This window comes from Leucoraja erinacea, unplaced genomic scaffold (genome assembly GCF_028641065.1).
Source record: "Leucoraja erinacea ecotype New England unplaced genomic scaffold, Leri_hhj_1 Leri_262S, whole genome shotgun sequence".
In the NCBI taxonomy this organism is placed as follows: domain Eukaryota; kingdom Metazoa; phylum Chordata; class Chondrichthyes; order Rajiformes; family Rajidae; genus Leucoraja; species Leucoraja erinaceus.
In genome coordinates this window covers 39,966-62,500 of record NW_026576163.1, presented here as the reverse complement: position 1 = coordinate 62,500, position 22,535 = coordinate 39,966, and the positions used below count along the sequence as shown (strand labels likewise).

General features: G+C 47.3%; 1 protein-coding gene across 1 annotated transcript in view; it reads left to right on the top strand.

The window, feature by feature from the left end:
- LOC129693322 (zinc finger and BTB domain-containing protein 7B-like) overlaps positions 1-22,535 on the top strand; it is a 99,734-nt gene that overhangs the window by 66,157 nt on the left and 11,042 nt on the right. Inside the window, 1 exon segment of the mRNA XM_055630168.1 lies at positions 19,983-20,112. The gene's annotated coding sequence lies outside the window, so the exon portion shown is untranslated.

Here is a 22,535-nt window from a genome sequence, read left to right as displayed (position 1 = left end):
TATATGGTTCAATAAGATCCCCTCTCATCCAGGGAACCTGCCTCCACCGCCCTCTGAGGCAGAGAATTCCACAGCCTCACCACTCGCTGTGAGAAAAAGTGTTTCCTCGTCTCCGTTCTAAATGGCTTACTCCTTATTCTTAAACTGTGGACCCTGGTTCCGGACTTCTGGTTCTGTGGACTAACGTGGACCCTGGTTCTGGTCCCCAACACCAGGAACATGTTTCCTGCCTCTAGCGTGTCCAAGCCCTTAACAATCTTGGAGGAACTCAGCGGGTGCAGCAGCATCTATGGAGCGAAGGAAATAGGTAACGTTTCGGGCCGAAACCCTTCTGGGTTTCGGCCCGAAACGTTGCCTATTTCCTTCCCGAAACGTTGCCTATTTCCTTCGCTCCATAGATGATGCTGCACCCGCTGAGTTCCTCCAGCATTTTTGTCTACCTTCGATTTTCCAGCATCTGCAGTTCCTTCTTAAACCCTTCCCAATCTTATATGTTTCAATGAGATCTCCTCTCATCCTTCTAAACTCCACAGAATGTACAAGCCCACAGCCGCTCCATTCTCTCATCACATGACAGTCCCGCCATCCCGGGAATTAACCTGGTGAACCTACGCTGGGCTCCCTCAATAGCAAGAATGTCCTTCCTCAAATTAGGGGACCAAAACTGCAAAACTTGTGTGCAGTCCAGCACCCGGGCCAACTCATCATTCGCCCAGCCACGGCTGAGTCGGTCAACAAATTGCCGTGGGGAATTTATAAGAGTATAAAGTATAAAAGTATCCTTTATTGTCATTCAGACATTTCAGTCTTGACCAAGATTGTATACCTTGCAGTCATAACCAGACTGATTCCTGGGATGTCAGGACTGTCTTATGAAGAAAGACTGGATAGACTTGGTTGTACAGGGTCTTGGTGAGACCACACCTGGAGTATTGCGTACAGTTTTGGTCTCCAAATCTGAGGAAGGACATTATTGCAATAGAGGGAGTGCAGAGAAGGTTCACCAGACTGATTCCTGGGATGTCAGGACTGTCTTATGAAGAAAGACTGGATAGACTTGGTTTATACTCTCTAGAATTTAGAAGATTGAGGGGGGATCTTATAGAAACTTACAAAATTCATAAGGGGTTGGACAGGCTAGATGCAGGAAGATTGTTCCCGATGTTAGGGAAGTCCAGGACAAGGGGTCACAGCTTAAGGATAAAGGGGAAATCCTTTAAAACCGAGATGAGAAGAACTTTTTTCACGCAGAGAGTGGTGAATCTCTGGAACTCTCTGCCACAGAGGGTAGTTGAGGCCACACAGTTCATTGGCTATATTTAAGAGGGAGTTAGATGTGGCCCTTGTGGCTAAGGGGATCCGGCAACAGTCCATGGTTGGGGGTGGAGAGCAGTCCTTGGCGATGCCGAGGGCCCTCCGTAGACAACGCTTGCTTTGTGGACAGACTCAATGGAGGGGAGCGATCGAGGAACCGGTGATGCGTTGGGCAATTTCGTCCCCCTTATTCGGGAGGGGGAAATTTTGCCAACCCTGCCCACAACCTTCTCCCTTCCCGACTGCGTGGTGAAACCGCTGAACATGAAAAATCCCCCCTCACCCCACACTCTAATGCATTCGCCCTTGCTAACCAATCTCTCGAAATGACTTCAGTTATTGCAAAACCGGTTTTGCCTTCAATTGCACAATCCAAAGTGGGGAGGGGGGGGGGGGGGGGGGGGGGGGGGTGGGGGGAGGGTGGAAGAGAACTGGCACTGTTGCGTGCCAACGCCTACTAATTCCCCAGCCAGGGTTCTTCAGCTGGGTCACTTTCGGTTGCATAGATTGCAAGGGTGCGGCTCGACGGGGCCAGGGTGTGCAAGAAGGTTCGGAGGATGTTGCCAGGACTTGAAGGCCTGAACCTTGTACTTCCTGTCATGTCTGTTGATTGTCTAAAGCCCTTCAATGAGATCACTCCTTACATAGAAACATAGAAATTAGGTGCAGGAGTAGGCCATTCGGCCCTTCGAGCCTGCACCAGCACTGCCATTTAATATGATCATGGCTGATCGTCCAACTCAGTATCCCATCCCTGCCTTCTCTCCATACCCCCTGATCCCTTTAGCCACAAGGGCCACATCTAACTCCCTCTTAAATATAGCCAATGAACTGGCCTCAACTACCCTCTGTGGCAGAGAGTTCCAGAGATTCACCACTCTCTCCCCACTCAAATTCTGCGGGAGTCCAGAACCAGGGGCCACACACACACACACACACACACACACACACACAGTTTAAGAATAAGGGGTAAGCCATTTAGAACGGAGACGAGGAAACACTTTTTTCTCACAGCGAGTGGTGAGGCTGTGGAATTCTCTGCCTCAGAGGGGCGGTGGAGGCCAGTTCCCTGGATGAGAGGGGATCTTATTGAACCATATAAGATTATTAAGGGTTTGGACATGCTAGAGGCAGGAAACATGTTCCCGATGTTGGGGGGAGCTCAGACGAGGAACAGAGAGTGGTGAGTCTGTGGAATTCTCTGCCTCAGAAGGGTGGTGGAGGCCGGTTCTCTGGATGCTTTCAAGAGAGAGCTAGATGGGGCTCTTAAAGATAGCGGAGTCAGGGGATATGTGGGGAGAAGGCAGGAACGGGGTACTGATTGGGGATGATCAGTACCCCGTTCAAACCCTTGATAATCTTATATGTTCCAATCAGATGCCCCTCTCATCCTTCTAAACTCCAGAGTGCACAAGCCCACAGCTGCGAATCTTAAAGAAGGAACTGCAGATGCTGGAAAATCGAAGGAAGACAAAAATGCTGGAAGAACTCAGTGGGTGCAGCAGCATCTATGGAGCGAAGGAAATAGGCAACGTTTTGGGCCCGAAATCCTTAAGGAAATAGGCAACGTTTCGGGCCCGAAATCGTTAAGGAAATAGGCAACGTTTCGGGCCCGAAATCCTTAAGGAAATAGGAAATAGGCAACGTTTCGGGCCCGAAATCCTTAAGGAAATAGGCAACGTTTCGGGCCCGAAATCCTTAAGGAAATAGGTAACGTTTTCGGGCCCGAAATCCTTAAGGAAATAGGCAACGTTTCGGGCCCGAAATCCTTAAGGAAATAGGCAACGTTTCGGGTTCCTTAAGGAAATAGGCAACGTTTCGGGCCCGAAATCCTTAAGGAAATAGGCAACGTTTCGGGCCCGAAATCCTTAAGGAAATAGGCAACGTTTCGGGCCCGAAATCCTTAAGGAAATAGGCAACGTTTCGGGCCCGAAATCCTTAAGGAAATAGGCAACGTTTCGGGCCCGAAATCCTTAAGGAAATAGGTAACGTTTCGGGCCGAAACCCTTCCGGGTTTCGGCCCGAAACGTTGCCTATTTCCTTTGCTCCATAGATGCTGCTGCACCCGCTGAGTTTCTCCAGCTTTTTTTGTGTACCTATGATAGTCTTGAAGGTTGTCAGTCTGATGAACTTGCGATGAGTATTCGGTGGATGAAGTTTAAGGTTTGTTTATTGTGCTGGAGACTGAACAAAACCTAACCAATTTAATTTAGTTTGAATCTAACCAAACTAAACTAAACTAAACTAAACAGTTTGGCATTTCTTCCTCCCAGGAATCTAATTTGATTCACCTGAGGTGGTGAAACAATGCAAAACATTTTTTTAAGCATCTAGTGTTATTCGTGGAATAGGTGGAGGCATTGAATTCCTTCAAACCGGTTCCACGGCCCAGGTTAATTACGGCTTCACAAGAAACGTCACCTACCCAAGTTCTCCAGAGATGCTTAATAAGGAACTGCAGATGCTGGATAATCGAAGGTAGACAAAAGGTTGTACAGGGTCGAAGGTAGACAAAGGTTGTACAGGGTCTTGGTGAGACCACACCTGGAGTATTGCGTACAGTTTTGGTCTCCTAATCTGAGGAAAGACATTCTTGCCGTAGAGGATTTGAGTATAGGAGCACAGGAGGTTCTACTGCAGTTGTACAGGGTCTTGGTGAGACCACACCTGGAGTATTGCGTACAGTTTTGGTCTCCAAATCTGAGGAAGCACATTATTGCCGTAGAGGGAGTGCAGAGACGGTTCACCAGACTGATTCCTGGGATGTCAGGACTGTCTTATGAAGAAAGACTGGATAGACTTGGTTTATACTCTCTAGAATTTAGGAGATTGAGGGGGGATCTTATATAAACTTACAAATTTCTTAAGGGGTTGGGCAGGCTAGATGCAGGGAGATTGCTCCCGATGTTAGGGAAGTCCAGGACAAGGGGTCACAGCTTAAGGATAAGGGGGAAATCCTTTAAAACCGAGATGAGGAGAACTTTTTTCACACAGAGAGTGGTGAATCTCTGGAATTCTCTGCCACAGAGGGTAGTTGAGGCCACAGTTCATTGGCTATATTTAAGAGGGAGTTAGATGTGGCCCTTGTGGCTAAGGGGATCAGGGGGTATGGAGAGAAGGCAGGTACGGGATACTGAGTTGGACGATCAGCCATGATCATATTGAATGGCGAATGGTGCAGGCTCGAAGGGCCGAATGGCCTCTACTCCTGCACCTAATTTCTATGTTTCTATATTTCTTATTGATTGGAGACGATCAGCCATGATCACAATGAATGGCGGTGCTGGCTCGAAGGGCTGAATGGCCTCCTCCTGCACCTATTTTCCATGTTTCTATGTTTCTAAAATGCTGGAGAAACTCAGCGGGTGAGGCAGCATCTATGGAGCGAAGGAAATAGGCGACGTTTCGGGTCGAAAGAAACGGTCTGAAGAAGGGTCTCGACCCGAAACGTTGCCTATTTCCTTCGCTCCATAGATGCTGCTGCACCCGCTGAGTTTCTCCAGCATTTTTGTCTACCTTCGATTTTCCAGCATCTGCAGTTCCTTCTTAAACTTTTTCTCAACCTGCTGAGTAACTCCAGCGCTAAGGATAGTTTCATTACGAGTGGGTGTCGAGGGCTTTGTGATAAAAGTGAGCCATTACCGCTGAGGATGAGGTCAGCTGTGGCTTTAGTATATCGGTGCAACTTACTTTAGAGGCTTTAAGACCTTCTGTTCCTATGGCCATGAGTCGCCGATGCCTGCCAGCTCCCCAAAATGGTTCAGAATGCCGGAGCACTGCTCATCATAGAAACATAGAAACATAGAAATTAGGTGCAGGAGTAGAGGCCATTAGGCCCTTCGAGCCTGCACCATTCGCCATTCAATATGATCATGGCTGATCATCCAACTCAGTATCCCGTACCTGCCTTCTCTCCATAACCCCTGATCCCCTTAGCCACAAGGGCCACATCTATCTCCCTCTTAAATATAGCCAATGAACTGTGTGGCCTCAACTACCCTCTGTGGCAGAGAGTTCCAGAGATTCACCACTCTCTGTGTGAAAAAAAGTTCTTCTCATCTCGGTTTTAAAGGATTTCCCCCTTATCCTTAAGCTGTGACCCCTTGTCCTGGACTTCCCCAACATCGGGAACAATCTTCCTGCATCTAGCCTGTCCAACCCCTTAAGAATTTTGTACGTTTCTATAAGATCCCCCCTCAATCTCCTAAATTCTAGAGAGTATAAACCAAGTCTATCCAGTCTTTCTTCATAAGACAGTCCTGACATCCCAGGAATCGGCCTGGTGAACCGTCTCTGCACTCCCTCTGCTATCATCTGCTATCAACTTCCATGGGGCACAGGAGGATGAGGGGGGCGATCTTATAGAGGTGTTCAAAATCATGAGAGGAATAGATCGGGTAAACGCACAGTGTCTTGCTCAGAGCAGGGGAATCAAGGACCACGGGACATAGGCTCGAGGTGAGATGTGAAAGGTTGAATAGGGATCCAGTGGCATAACTTTTGTGTAGAAAGAGTGGTGGGTGTCTGGAGCGAGCTGCTGGAGGAGGTAGTTGAGACAGATCTGATACCAGCGTTTATATGTGTGTGTGTGTTTGTGGTTGCACAATTGCTATGAGCAATATTCATAGCTGTTGTCAGCTCAGGGTGCATGAGCTGACAACTTTTGCGAACTTAATAGACAATAGGTGCCATTCGGCCCTTCGAGCCAGCACCGCCATTCAATGTGATCATGGCTGATCATCCACAAACAGTACCCCGTTCTTGCCTTCTCCCCATATCCCCTGACTCTCTCTCGCTATCTTTAAGAGCCCTATCTAGCTCTCTCTTGAAAGAATTCTCTCCAGAGAACCGGCCTCCACTGCCCTCTGAGGCAGAGAATTCCACAGACTCACCACTCTCTGTGAGAAAAAGTGTTTCCTCGTCTCCGTTCTAAATGGCTTACTCCTTATTCTTAAACTGTGTGTGTGTGTGTGTGTGGCCCCTGGTTCTGGACTCCCCCAACATCGGGAACATGTTTCCTGCCTCTAGCGTGTCCAAACCCATAACAATCTCATATATGTTTCAATGAGATTCCCTCTCATCCTTCTAAACTCCACAGAGTGTACAAGCCCACAGCCGCTCCATTCTCTCAGCATGTGACAGTCCCGCCATCCCGGGAATTAACCTGGTGAACCTACGCTGGGCTCCCTCAATAGCAAGAATGTCCTTCCTCAAATTAGGGGACCAAAACTGCACACAATGCTCCAGGTGTGGTCTCACTAGGGCTCTGATTCTTAACAAGAATGATCCCAGGAGTGTTCAAGAAGGAACTGCAGATGCTGGAAAATCGGCCCGAAACGTTACCTATTTCCTTCGCTCCATAGATGCTGCTGCACCCGCTGAGTTTCTCCAGCATCTTTATGTTCCCAGGAGTGATCGGGTTATGCTATTATGAGCGTTTGGCGGCACTGAGCCTGTACTCGCTGGAGTTTCGAAATTTGAGAAGGGACCTCTTTGAAACGTACCGAATAGTGAAAGGCCTGGATAGAGTGGATGTGGAGAGGATGTTTCCACTAGTGGGAGAGTCTAGGACCAGCCACACAGCCTCAGAATTAAAGGCCGTTCCATTAGGATGGTGAGGAGGAATTTATTTAGTCAGAGGGTGGTGAATCTGTGGAATTCTTTGCCACACAGACGGCTGTGGAGGCCACATGGTCAGTGGATATTTTTAAGGTGGAGATTGACTGATTATTGATTAGGGCGGGTGTCAGAGGTTATGGGGAGAAGGGCAGGAGAATGGAGTTAAGAGGGGAAGAGTGATCAACCATGATAGACGTGATGGGGCGAATGGCCTAATTCTGCTGCTGGAACTTCTGAACGTTAGGCGCGTGGTCAGACATGGAGGAGGTTTCTGTTCCTTCTTATGAAACCTCTGTTGCACCTGAAAGGATCAGATAACTTAAGACATTGACAGAATTTTAACCTATTGCATGCCGGGAAGTTGCATGGAAGCCTTAACGTGCAAAACTAAATGGTGGCCGATTGGGAAAGGGGGAGATGCAGCGAGACCTGGGTGTCATGGTACACCAGTCATTGAAAGTAGGCATGCAGGTGCAGCAGGCAGTAAAGAAAGCCAATGGTATGTTAGCATTCATAGCTGCCGAGAGAAGGAGTATTGTGTACAGTTTTGGTCTCCTAATCTGAGGAAAGACATTCTTCATAGCACGAGGATTTGAGTCTAGCAGCAGGGAGGTTCTACTGCAGTTGTACAGGGTCTTGGTGAGACCACACCTGGAGTATTGCGTACAGTTTTGGTCTCCTAATCTGAGGAAAGACATTCTTGCCGTAGAGGATTTGAGTATAGGAGCAGGGCGGTTCTACTGCAGTTGTACAGGGTCTTGGTGAGACCACACCTGGAGTATTGCGTACAGTTTTGGTCTCCTAATCTGAGGAAAGACATTCTTGCCATAGAGGATTTGAGTATAGGAGCAGGGAGGTTCTACTGCAGTTGTACAGGGTCTTGGTGAGACCACACCTGGAGTATTGCGTACAGTTTTGGTCTCCTAATCTGAGGAAGGACATTATTGCCATAGAGGGAGTACAGAGAAGGTTCACCAGACTGATTCCTGGGATGTCAGGACTGTCTTATGAAGAAAGACTGGATAGACTTGGTTTATACTCTCTAGAATTTAGGAGATTGAGAGGGGATCTTATAGAAACGTACAGAATTCTTAAGGGGTTGGACAGGCTAGATGCAGGAAGATTGTTCCCGATGTTGGGGAAGTCCAGGACAAGGGGTCACAGCTTAAGGATAAGGGGGAAATCCTTTAAAACCGAGATGAGGAGAACTTTTTTCACACAGAGAGTGGTGAATCTCTGGAATTCTCTGCCACAGAGGGTAGTTGAGGCCACACAGTTCATTGGCTATATTTAAGAGGGAGTTAGATGTGGCCCTTGTGGCCAAGGGGATCAGGGGGTATGGAGAGAAGGCAGGTACGGGATACTGAGTTGGATGATCAGCCATGATCATATTGAATGGCGAATGGTGCAGGCTCGAAGGGCCGAATGGCCTCTACTCCTGCACTTAATTTCTATGTTTCTATGAAACTGCACATCGATTTAAATTAGCAAGAAAACGGAATAAACGCACTTGGTAAAGGTCAAGCCTAGAAGCGAACTCCTGGCACACCTCTTCCCCTTTCCTCTCCTCTGAGGGTAAACTTTTCGTTTAGTTCAGAAATACACAGACACACACACACACACACACACACAGACATACACACACATAGACACACACACACACACACACAGGCACACACACACACACACACACACACACACACACACACACACACACACACACACACACACACACACACACACACACACACACACACACTCGCACACACACACACACACACACACACACACACACACATACACACACACACACGCACACACACACACACACACACACACACACATACACACACACACACACGCACACAAGGTGCGGGTGACGTGCGGGTGGTCAGGGATGGGCGGGTGGAGTTGGCGGTACGCATCCCCGTGGTGTATCCCCTGGACCGCGCTTCCTCAGACCGCTGCTGCCACATCACGTCAGCCAGCGGCAGCTAGTTCAAAACCAGCGGGGCCTACTTCCACTTTCAGGAACTGACAGGAAATGGCTCGATGCAATACATGCAGTGTCAGAGAACAACCCACTCGACAGAGAACCACACTGTGATGTTTTGCTTGGGGGCAGCTTACAGCCCAGCGGTATGAATATTGACTTCTCTAACTTCAAGTAACCCTTGCATTCCCCACCCCCCCCTGCTCTCTCCATCCCTTCCCCACCCAAACTGTCATAGACAATAGACATTCGGCCCTTCGAGCCAGCACCGCCATTCAATGTGATCATGGCTGATCATCCCCAATCAGTACCCCGTTCCTGCCTTCTCCCCATATCCCCTGACTCCACTATCTTTAAGAGCCCTATCTAGCTCTCTCTTGAAAGCATCTAGATGCATTTCGTTGTCTCTGTACTGTACACTGACAATGACAATTAAATTGAATCTGAATCTGAATCTAGAGAACCGGCCTCTGGGGCAGATAATTCCACAGACTCACAACTCTCTGTGTGAGAAAAAGTGTTTCCTCGTCTCAGTTCGAAATGGCTTACACCTTATTCTGTCTGTCTGTGTGTGTGTGTGTGTGTGTACGTGTGTGTGAGTGTGCGTGTGTGTGAGTGAGTGTGTGTGTGGCAGAGAATTCCACAGACTCACAACTCTCTGGGTGAAAAAGTGTTTCCTCGTCTCCGTTCCAAATGGCTTGCTCCTTATTCTTAAACTGTGGACTAACTGTGGGTTCCGGACTTCTGGATCTGCGGACTAATGTGGACCCTGGTTCTGGTCTCCAACATCAGGAACATGGTTCCTGCCTCTAGCGTGTCCAAACCATTAACAATCTTATATGTGTTCAAGAAGGAACTGTGCAGATGCTGGAAAATCGAAGATACACAAAATTGCTGGAGTAACTCAGCGGGTGCAGCAGCATCTATGGAGCGAAGGAAATAGGCAACGTTTCGGGAAGGAAATAGGCAACGTTTCGGGCCGAAACCCGGAAGGGTTTCGGCCCGAAACGTTACCTATTTCCTTCGCTCCATAGATGCTGCTGCACCCGCTGAGTTCCTCCAAGATTGTTAAGGGCTTGGACACGCTAGAGGCAGGAAACATGTTCCTGGTGTTGGGGACCAGAACCAGGGTCCACGTTAGTCCACAGAACCAGAAGTCCGGAACCAGGGTCCACAGTTTAAGAATAAGGAGTAAGCCATTTAGAACGGAGACGAGGAAACACTTTTTCTCACAGCGAGTCTCAAGTTCATCAGACTGACAACCTTCAAGTATATCATAGGTACACAAAAAAGCTGGAGAAACTCAGCGGGTGCAGCAGCATCTATGGAGCGAAGGAAATAGGCAACGTTTCGGGCCGAAACCCTTCTTCAGACTAAAACAATCTTATATGTTTTAATGAGATTGCCTCTCATCCTTGTAAACTCCACAGAGTTTTTTATTTTTAGGGTTAGGGTTAGGGTTATTTTTACTTTAACTCCCAACTCCAGTACCAAGTTTGTTGAGCTTCACCCCAATGCTCCTCTGGGGAGGTCAGATCCTGGACAGCTTTAATCTGGTGAAGAGTTGTGGCTGTGTAAATGCGTACAGTTTCGGTCTCCTAATCTGAGGAAAGACATTCTTGCCAAAGAGGGAGTACAGAGAAGGTTCACCAGACTGATTCCTGGGATGTCAGGACTGTCTTATGAAGAAAGACTGGATAGACTTGGTTTATACTCTCTAGAATTTAGGAGATTGAGGGGGGATCTTATAGAAACTTACAAAATTCTTAAGGGGTTGGACAGGCTAGATGCAAGAAGATTGTTCCCGATGTTGGGGAAGTCCAGGACAAGGGGTCACAGCTTAAGGATAAGGGGGAAATCCTTTAAAACCGAGATGAGAAGAACTTTTTTCACACACAGAGTGGTGAATCTCTGGAACTCTCTGCCGCAGAGGGTAGTCAAGGCCACACAGTTCATTGGCTATATTTATGAGGGAGTTAGATGTGGCCCTTGTGGCTATGGGGATCAGGGGGTATGGAGAGAAGGCAGGTACGGGATACTGAGTTGGATGATCAGCCATGATCATATTGAATGGCGGTGCTGGTGCAGGCTCGAAGGGCCGAATGGCCTCTATTCCTGCACCTAATTTCTATGTTTCTATGTTTCTATGAGGTTGCCTTCCACTCCTGTGACCACTCGGTGGCTATCCAGTTGGCTGGATAGATGCTCGGAGTTGTCTTCCACGTGGAGTAAAAGGGATGACACGGGTTGTAACAAAACAAAATTAAATTGAAACACAAGAAAGGGAAGATTCATTTAACAAAAAAAAGGCTTTGAGACTGAACAAGAACAATAGTAACCCTGAAAGCCACAGGAAGAATAGAATATCAGTAGGTTTTGTTTTGATCACGATGTCTGTCCTCGGCTTCCAAATCAGTAACCGTTTTCAGTCAAGATTACATAGAAACATAGAAACATAGACAATAGGTGCAGGAGTAGAGGCCATTCGGCCCTTCGAGCCTGCACCAGCACTGCCATTCAATATGATCATGGCCGATCATCCAACTCAGTATCCCGTCCCTGCCTTCTCTCCATACCCCCTGATCTCTATTCTCTATGAGAAGAACTTTTTTCAATGAGAAGAACATTTTTCACACAGAGAGTGGTGAATCTCTGGAACTCTCTGCCGCAGAGGGTAGTCGAGGCCACAGTTCATTGGCTATATTTAAGAGGGAGTTAGATGTGGCCCTTGTGGCTAAGGGGATTAGGGGGTATGGAGAGAAGGCAGGTACGGGATACTGAGTTGGATGATCAGCCATGATCATATTGAATGGCGGTGCTGGTGCAGGCTCGAAGGGCCGAATGGCCTCTTCTCCTGCACCTATTGTCTATGTTTCTATGTTTCTATCCCTTTAGCCACAAGGGCCACATCTAACTCCCTCTTAAATATAGCCAATGAACTGTGGCCTCGACTACCCTCTGTGGCAGAGAGTTCCAGAGATTCACCACTCTGTGTGAAAAAAGTTCTTCTCATCTCGGTTTTAAAGGATTTCCCCCTTATCCTTAAGCTGTGACCCCTTGTCCTGGACTTCCCCAACATCAGGAACAATCTTCCTGCATCTAGCCTGTCCAACCCCTTAAGAATTTTGTACGTTTCTATAAGATTTTGTAAGTTTCTATAAGAATTTCTGTAAGGCTGCAACTCTACCAATGTGCCGCCCACCTCACGATCGTAAGACACTCTGCTGAAAGCCTCTTCTCAGAATCCAAATCCGACACTTCAGAAACGCAACAAAAAAAGCCACATCAATGCCGGTCGGGTCCAGTGTTGAATCATCCCGTCCTTAAATAATCTTGAACTTTTCCAACATCGATCGCAAGCTCAGCAAAGCAATTAAAAGGCTTCTGAGGAAGTCGGAAAGGAAATGATAGGTCCCACTTACCGCACAGTTTGATAATGACTAAGCGCGCAAGAAACAAACGGGGCATGAGGAACTTTGTGGCTCAGCATCTGATGGCTTTTCAGGTCAGGAGCCTTCAGGCTGATGGGCAAGTTGGGATAGGAGGCTTTAGTTAAACAATAGGCCCTTTGCCCCCACCCCCCTCATCACCCCATACACGAGTTCCATCCTCTTTCCCTGCTATATGAATATGACCTGATGACATTGAGGGTGCCGACTTGAAACACAACTCAGGCCTGATCCACTGAGTCACTTGGTACACAAAATTGCTGGAGAAACTCAGCGGGTGCAGCAGCATCTATGGAGCGAAGGAAATAGGCAACGTTTCGGGTTTTTTATTAACAGCTACTGCTGAGATCCCCTCTCAATCTCCTAAATTCTAGAGAGTATAAACCAAGTCTATCCAGTCTTTCTTCATAAGACAGTCCTGACATCCCAGGACTGAATGGGACCTCAGCACCCCTGAAATGACTTCAGCACCCCTGAAATAAAGGGAAGATCAAGATCAAGATCAAGATAGATTTAATTGTCACGTGTGCCAGATGGCACAGTGAGATGAATTTCCCATACAGCCATACAATAGAAATCAACAGGACACAACACACTATAGGGTTTGACGTAAAACATCCCCAACAACAACAGCAGAATCAAAGTTCCCCACTGTGTGGGAAGGCACCAAAGTCAGTCTCTTCCTCCACTATTCCCCGTGGTCAGGGCCTCCCCAAGCCCTCCGCAGTTGCCGCTACGGGCGGCCCGATGTTCAGGACCGCTCGCCGGGGTGTTACAAGTCCGACGTCGGGGCTGCGGGACGTCCTCAGCGGCTTAGACACAGAGTCGGCCTGCTGAGTTACTCCAGCTCTTTGTGTCTACCTTCGTTGTAAACCAGCATCTGCAGTTCCTTTCTACACAGCCTTACAAAGTGCTGGAGTAATAACTCAGCGGGTCAGACAGCATCTCTGACACTTTGGGTTGGAACCCTTCTTCGGACTGCAGTTGTCCCAGCACGTTGTGTCCAACCAGAGAACAGAGGTTTAAGGTGAGAGGGGCAAGATTTAATAGGAACTTGAGGGGCAACTTTTTTCACCCAGGAGCTGGTGGGTGAATAGAACGAGCTGCCGGAGGAGGTAGTTGAGGCAGGGACGATCGCGACATTTTAAATGACATTTGGACAGGAAAGGTTAAGGGGGATGTGGGCAGGTGGGACTAGCGTAGATGGGTCATCTTGATCAGCATGGGCAAGTTGGGCTGTCGGGTCTGTGTTCCTGTGCTGTATGTATAAAGCATTGGTGGCCGTGGGAGCATTGATCTGGTTTCTAACAGTGAGATGTGGTATCGGAAGCTGTATGATATCAGTCTGTTAAAGTCAGAGGTGCAGTGTAATGATTGTATTTAACATAGAAACATAGAAATTAGGTGCAGGAGTAGAGGCCATTCGGCCCTTCGAGCCTGCACCAGCACCGCCATTCAATATGATCATGGCTGATCATCCAACTCAGTATCCCGTACCTGCCTTCTCTCCATACCCCCTGATCCCCTTAGCCACAAGGGCCACATCTAACTCCCTCTTAAATATAGCCAATGAACTGTGGCCTCAACTACCCTCTGTGGCAGAGAGTTCCAGAGATTCACCACTCTCTGTGTGAAAAAAGTTCTTCTCATCTCGGTTTTAAAGGATTTCCCCCTTATCCTTAAGCTGTGACCCCTTGTCCTGGACTTCCCTAACATCGGGAACAATCTTCCTGCATCTAGCCTGTCCAACCCCTTAAGAATTTTATAAGTTTCTATAAGATCCCCTCTCAATCTCCTAAATTCTAGAGAGTATAAACCAAGTCCATCCAGTCTTTCTTCATAAGACAGTCCTGACATCCCAGGAATCAGTCTGGTGAACCGTCTCTGCACTCCCTCTATGGCAATAATGTCCTTCCTCAGATCTGGAGACCAAAACTGTACGCAATACTCCAGGTGTGGTCTCACCAAGACCCTGTACAACTGCAGTAGAACCTCCCTGCTCCTATACTCAAATCCTTTTACTATGAAGAATGTCTTTCCTCAGATTAGGAGACCAAAACTGTACGCAATACTCCAGGTGTGGTCTGACAAAGACCCTGTACAACTGCAGTAGAACCTCCCTGCTCCTATACTCAAATCCTTTTGCTATGAAGAATGTCTTTCCTCAGATTAGGAGACCAAAACTGTATGCAATACTCCAGGTGTGGTCTCACCAAGACCCTGTACAACTGCAGTAGAACCTCCCTGCTCCTATACTCAAATCCTCTACGGCAAGAATGTCTTTCCTCAGATTAGGAGACCAAAACTGTACGCAATACTCCAGGTGTGGTCTAACCAAGACCCTGTACAACTGCAGGAGAACCTCCCTGCTCCTATACTCAAATCCTTTTGCTATGAAAGCTGACAAACCATTCGCTTTCTTTAGTGCCTGCTGCACTTGCATATGCCTAGTGAAGAAGGGTTTCGGCCCGAAACGTTGCCTATTTCCTTCGCTCCATAGATGCTGCTGCTCCCGCTGAGTTTCTCCAGCTTTTTTGTGTACCTGCCTACTTTCAATGACTGGTGTACCATGACACCCAGGTCTCGCTGCATCTCCCCTTTTCCTAGTCGGCCACCATTTAGATAATAGTCTGCTTTCCTGTTTTCTTATCCATCTCCCTCCACCTCAGATTTGGAGATCAGATTAAGATGGTTTCCCTGTGTGCGATGTGGTTCAGTAACGAGATACCTCCGACAGTGTTCATCACGTCACCCCAGAAGGCCCCTTGGCCTTACTTGTCCTTATTTGGAGGCTGTAGTGTTTCAAGACACTTGGATGGGAAAAGTTGCATGGATGGGATACGGGCCAAACCCAGGCAGGTGGGACAAGTGGAGGTGGGGCATGTTGGTCGGCATGGGCAATTTGGGCCGAAGGGCCTGTTTCCACACCTGGAGTATTGCGTTCAGTTTCTCTACAACTGTGAGGGCTGACCAGCCATATTGACATATATTCTATTAATAATCATTGATCTTTAAGTGCAAAGCGTGCTGCTCTCAGTCACTTCCCCACTGAAAGCATGCTATGATTGTCACTCTCAAAAACCGTCACGTTGAACCTGACTGAACCACAACCACCACACGCTTGTGTGCCTCCAAAGATTAAAAAAAAGAGTCTGCGAAAATGGCCTCAATTTTAACTCCCCCTCTCCCTCCCATTCCCACTCTGACCTTTCTGTCCTGGGCCTCCTCCACTGTCAGAGTGACAAATTGGAGGAGCAGCACCTCATATTCCGCTTGGGGCAGCTCACACCCCAGCGGTATGAACATTGACTTCTCTAACTTCAAGTAGCATAGAAACATAGACAATAGGTTGCAGGAGTAGAGGCCATTCGGCCCTTCGAGCCAGCACCACCATTCGATATGATCATGGCTGATCATCCAACTCAGTATCCCATCCCTGCCTTCTCTCCATACCCCCTGATTCCTTTAGCCACAAGAGCCACATAGAAACATAGAAAATAGGTTGCAGGAGTAGAGGCCATTCGGTCCTTCGAGCCAGCACCACCATTCGATATGATCATGGCTGATCATCCAACTCAGTATCCCATCTCTGCCTTCTCTCCATACCCCCTGATCCCTTTAGCCACAAGAGCCACATCTAACTCCCTCTTAAATATAGCCAATGAACTGTGTGGCCTCAACTACCCTCTGTGGCAGCAGACCATTCCAGAGATTCACCATCATCCAACTCAGTGTGAAAAAAGTTCTCTCCATATCTCGGTGATCCCTTTAGCCACAGGCCATTTCCCCCTTATCCTTAAGCTGTAGAGGCCATGAGGCCCCTTGTCCTGGACTTCCCCAACATCGGGAACAATCTTCCTGCATCCAGCCTGTCCAACCCCTTAAGAATTTTGTAGGTTTCTATAAGATAGCCAATGAACTGTGTGGCCTCAAATACCTTCTGTGGCAGAGAATTCCACAGATTCACCACTCTCTGTGTAAAAAATGATTTTCTCCTCTCGGTCCTAAAAGACTTCCCTCAAGGGGGAAATCCTTTAAAACCGAGATGAGGAGAACTTTTTTCACACAGAGAGTGGTGAATCTCTGGAACTCTCTGCCACAGAGGGTAGTTGAGGCCACACAGTTCATTGGCTATATTTAAGAGGGAGTTAGATGTGGCCCTTGTGGCTAAGGGGATCAGAGGGTATGGAGAGAAGGCAGGTACGGGATACTGAGTTGGATGATCAGCCATGATCATATTGAATGGCGGTGCTGGTGCAGGCTCGAAGGGCCGAATGGCCTCTACTCCTGCACCTAATTTCTATGTTTCTATGTTTATCCTTAAACTGTGACCCCTTGTTCTCCCCAAGTAACTCTTGCTTTCCCTCTCTCTCCACCCTTCCCCCTTCCCAGTTCTCACACCAGTCTGACTGTCTCCGACTACATTTTATCTCTGTTTGCTTTGTTGTCAACTTCTCCCAGCCAACACTGATCTATTCTACAGTCTCCTTGATCTCCATTCCCTTTGTCTTGTTTTCACATCCTACACTTCCTTATCTATGTATCTCCCTCTCCCCTGACATCAGTTTGAAGAAGGGTCTCGACCTGAAACATCACCCATTCCTTCTCTCCAGAGATGCTGCCTGACCCGCTGAGTTACTCCAGCATTTTGTGTCTATCTTGGTCTTAATTTTAACACTGGAGTAACCCAGTGCTGTCCGACCCCAGGGTCTCGACCCGAAACGTCACCTATTCCTTCTCTCCAGAGATGCTGCCTGACCCGCTGAGTCTGAAGAAGGGTCTCAACCCGAAACGTCACCTATTCCTTCTCTCCAGAGATGCTGCCTGACCCGCTGAGTCTGAAGAAGGGTCTCGACCCGAAACGTCACCTATCCCTTCTCTCCAGAGATGCTGCCCGGCCCGCTGAGTTACTCCAGCACTTTGTGTCTACCTCGGTTGTAAACCAGCATCTGCAGTTCCTTTCTACACAACCTTACTTGTGAGATGAGTGGTGTGGGTCGGGTAACATTCTGAACCAGCGGCCTGCTTCCAACAAAACCACACAAAGATATGTCACGTTTCGGGGGAAGTACCTGTCATCTCCTCACACAGATTCAAAGATGAGAGGGGAAAGATTGAGCAGGGCAACTTTTGAGGGGCAACTTTTTCACACAGAGGGTGCTGGGTATATGGATCAAGCTGCCAGAGGAGACCCGGGTGATCGCTGTGGCGTAGGGAAACGTTTAGCGGGGTATTGGCCAACTGCTGTCAGGTGGGACCCGCGTAGATTGGGCATGTTGGTCGGCGTGGGCAAGTTAGGCCAAAGATCCTGTTTATGTGCTGAATTACTGTAAATCATAGCAGGCTTAAAACGGAGCATTGTGACCAGTTACATAATGTTTTGGACAAAGACACATCATTTATTTATTTGCTTCCGTACTCCACAATTTGAGATTTGTAATAGAAACAAAATGACATGTGGTTAAAGTGCGCATTGTCAGATTTGAATAAAGGCCATTTTGGTTTCACCATGTAGAAATTACAGAGGGCAGTGGAGGCCAAATCACTGGATGGATTTAAGAGAGAGTTAGATAGAGCTCTAGGGGCTGGTGGAGTTGTGAGATTCAAAAATCACAAATGCTCTTGAGACAAATTCAGACAAAGAAGTGTTTTTATTAATTTCATATTCTGCAGAATAGGTGCCTCTCCTCTGATGTCCCCAAGAGGCACCTATTCTGCAGAATATGAAATTAATAAAAACACTTCTTTGTCTGAATTTGTCTCAAGAGCATTTGTGATTTTTGAATCTCACAGAGTCAAGGGATATTCTTATTAAGGGCTTTATTCTTTGGAGCGCAGAAGGTTAAGGGGGGACTTGATAGAGGTTTTTAAAATGATAAGAGGGATAGACAGAGTTGACGTGGAAAAGCTTTTCCCACTGAGAGTAGGGAAGATTCAAACAAGGGGGCATGACATGAGAATTAAGGGATTGAAGTTTAGGGGTAACATGAGGGGGAACTTCTTTACTCAGAGAGTGGTAGCTGTGTGGAATGAGCTTCCAGTGAAGGTGGTGGAGGCAGGTTCGTTTTTATCATTTAAAAATAAATTGGATAGTTATATGGACGGGAAGGGAATGGAGGGTTATGGTCTGAGCGCAGGTATATGGGACTAGGGGAGATTATGTGTTCGGCACGGACTAGAAGGGTCGAGATGGCCTGTTTCCGTGCTGTAATTGTTATATCATATTATATTATATGGGGAGATTATTGTTCAAGAAGGAACTGCAGATGCTGGAAAATCGGAGGTACACAAAATTGCTGGAGAAACTCAGCGGGTGCAGCAGCATCTATGGAGCGAAGGAAATAGGCGACGTTTCAGGCCGAAACCCTTCTTCAGACTGATGGGGGGTGGGGGGGGGAGAAGGAAGGAAAAGGGGAGGAGGAGGAGCCCAAGGGCGGGCAGATAGGAGGGTGGGAGGAGACAGCTAGAGGGTTAAGGAAGGGGAGGAGACAGCAAGGGCTAGCAAAATTGGTTATTGATTGGGGACAATCAGCCATGATCACAGTGAATGTATCATCGGCTTGTACTCGCTAGAAATTTATTGCCTTGATATGGGATGTCAGGACTTTCATATGAAGAAAGACTGGATAGACTCGGCTTGTACTCGCTAGAATTCAGAAGATCGAGGGGGGGGATCTTATAGAAACTTACAAAATTCTTAAGGGGTTGGACAGGCTAGATGCAGGAAGATTATTCCCGATGTTGGGGAAGTCCAGAACTAGGGGCCACACAGTTTAAGGATAAGGGGGGGGAATCTTTTAGGACCGAGATGAGAAAAACTTTTTTCACACAGAGAGTGGTGAGTCTCTGGAATTCTCTGCCACAGCAGGTAGTTGAGGCCACACAGTTCATTGGCTATATTTAAGAGGGAGTTAGATGTAGCCCTTGTGGCTAAAGGGATCAGGGGGTATGGAGAGAAGGCAGGTACGGGATACTGAGTTGGATGATCAGCCATGAGAAGAACTTTTTTCACACAGAGAGTGGTGAGTTTCTGGAACTCTCTGCCACAGAGGGTAGTTGAGGCCACAGTTCATTGGCTATATTTAAGAGGGAGTTAGATGTGGCCCTTGTGGCTAAAGGGATCAGGGGGTATGGAGAGAAGGCAGGGATGGGATACTGAGTTGGATGATCAGCCATGAGAAGATATTTTTCAACAGGCGGTGAATCTGGTGCAGGCTCGCCACAGTGCCGAATGGCCTCTACTCCTGCACCTTTAATTTCTTATGTTTCTAAAGGGATCAGGGGGTATGGAGAGAAGGCAGGGATGGGATACTGAGTTGGATGATCAGCAATGATCATATTGAATGGTGGTGCAGGCTCGAAGTGCCGAATGGCCTCTACTCCTGCACCTATTTTCTATGTTTCTAATCCTCCTTGACAAACCGACTCTCCGTAATCTTCTCAGGAAGTAGAGGCGCTGATGAGCTTTCTTGATAATTGCATTAGTGTTCTCGGACCAGGAAAGATTTGGGGTCAGTTGTAACATGATTCAGAACGTCGTCGGTGTAGGAATTCGACCAAAGGATTGCCAACTTTTAACACAATTTTCCAATTTGATCCCAAACTAGGAGTCAAGTCCGCACAGAACCAGATTCAGATGGTCCAAACCCACCCGCTGAGAACATTGGAGCCAGCAGGGGGCACACTTTGAGCTTGCATCACTTAGTTGGATCTCAGCGAATGTCCCAGAGGTAAAAGGTGAGCGATTTAATTAACGTTCACGCTCTCTCTCTGTCTTTCTCTCTCTCGAACTATCAATCTTTAATCCACGACGAAACACCATTGTTCTAATATCTCATCCCGGTCATTCCTTCTTCTCCACACTCCTGTCGGGGAATTTTGTAATGATGTTGACATTAACCATATAACCATATAACAATTACAGCACGGAAACAGGCCATCTCGGCCCTACAAGTCCATGCCGAACAATTTTTTTTCCCCTTAGTCCCACCTGCCTGCACTCGTACCATAACCCTCCATTCCCTTCTCATCCATATGCCTATCCAATTTATTTTTAAATGATACCAATGAACCTGCCTCCACCACTTCCACTGGGAGCTCATTCCACACCGCCACCACTCTCTGCGTAAAGAAGTTCCCCCTCATATTACCCCTAAACTTCTGTCCCTTAATTCTGAAGTCATGTCCTCTTGTTTGAATCTTCCCTATTCTCAAAGGGAAAAGCTTGTCCACATCAACTCTGTCTATCCCTCTCATCATTTTAAAGACCTCTATCAGGTCCCCCCTTAACCTTCTGCGCTCCAAAGAATAAAGCCCTAACTTGTTCAACCTTTCTCTGTAACTTAGTTGTTGAAACCCAGGCAACATTCTAGTAAATCTCCTCTGTACTCTCTCTATTTTGTTGACATCCTTCCTATAATTTGGTGACCAAAATTGTACACCATACTCCAGATTTGGCCTCACCAATGCCTTGTACAATTTTAACATTACATCCTACATACATTGTAGATTGTCCCCAGTCAAGAGTGTTTTAATGCCACGTGTCCCAGATAGATCAATGAAATTCTTCCTTGCTGAAGCACAACACAATATGTAAACATAATAAATAACAGAACAAAAACTCCGAAATAAAAGAACAAACAATAATAATAATAATATTAATAATACTAGTATAGAAACATAGAAATAGAAACATAGAAATTAGGTGCAGGAGTAGAGGCCATTCGGCCCTTCGAGCCTGCAGCATTCGCCATTCAATATGATCATGGCTGATCATCCAACTCAGTATCCCGTACCTGCCTTCTCTCCATACCCCCTGATCCCCTTAGCCACAAGGGCCACATCTAACTCCCTCTTAAATATAGCCAATGAACTGTGGCCTCAACTACCTTCTGTGGCAGAGAGTTCCAGAGATTCACCACTCTCTGTGTGAAAAAAGTTCTTCTCATCTCGGTTTTAAAGGATTTCCCCCTTATCCTTAAGCTGTGACCCCTTGCCCTGGACTTCCCCAACATCGGGAACAATCTTCCTGCATGGAACGAGTTAGTTGAGGCAGGGACTATAACGGGTGGTGAAAACCGCGCAGCACATCATCGGTGCCCCGCTCCCTGCCATGGATGCCCTCCACCGAAAACGGTGTCTGAGACGGGCCGGGAAGATCATCAAAGACCCCTCCCACCCCAACCATGGACTGTTTGCCCTCCTCCCATCAGGGAGGCGGTACAGGAGCCTCAGGTCACGTACTAGTAGGATGAGGAACAGCTTCTACAACCACACTATCACACTGCTGAACTCCGAGTCCCGCCGATAGATTTCTCCGGTCCCTCCGTCCCCATTGTTTAATTATTCTGTATTTCCTGATTATTCTGTATCTTCTCTCTTTCTATTTTTTAAATTTCTTTATGTACAACTACTACGGACTGACGCAAAACTGCATTTCGTTGTACTCATAGAAACATAGACAATAGGTGCAGGAGTAGAGGCCATTCGGTCCTTCAAACCTGCACCGCCATTCAATCATGATCATGGCTGATCATCCAACTCAGTATCCTGTTCCTGCCTTCTCTCCATACCCCTCTGATCCCCTTAGCCACAAGGGCCACATCTAACTCCCTCTTAAATATAGCCAATGAACTGGCCTCAACTACCCTCTGTGGCAGAGAGTAGTTGAGGCCAGTTCATTGGCTATATTTAAGAGGGAGTTAGAAGTGGAAAAAGTTCTCCTCATCTCGGTTTTAAAAGGATTTCCCCATTATCCTTAAGCTGTGACCCCCCTTGTCCTGGACTTCCCCATTTACATGAACGTCGGGAACAATCTTCCTGCATCTAGCCTGTCCAACCCCTTGCCTAATTATTCTAAGAATTTTACAGGTTTACTAATATTTCTTGTATTTTGTATTTGTGCGATGACATTAATTGAATTGAATTGAATTGAATCCCAACGTTTAAGGAACAATTATACAGGTACATGGATTAGAGGTATACAGGCCAAACACAGGCAGGTGGGACTAGTGTAGATTGGACATGTTGGCTGGTGTCAGGTCACCCTCACTCCATGTCTCTATCTGAAGTCTCCCGTGGCTCTCCTAGTGGAACACTACATTTGTATTTAAATCTCTTCTTGTGTGGGACAAACCTACTGCCTTATGATAGACACACAA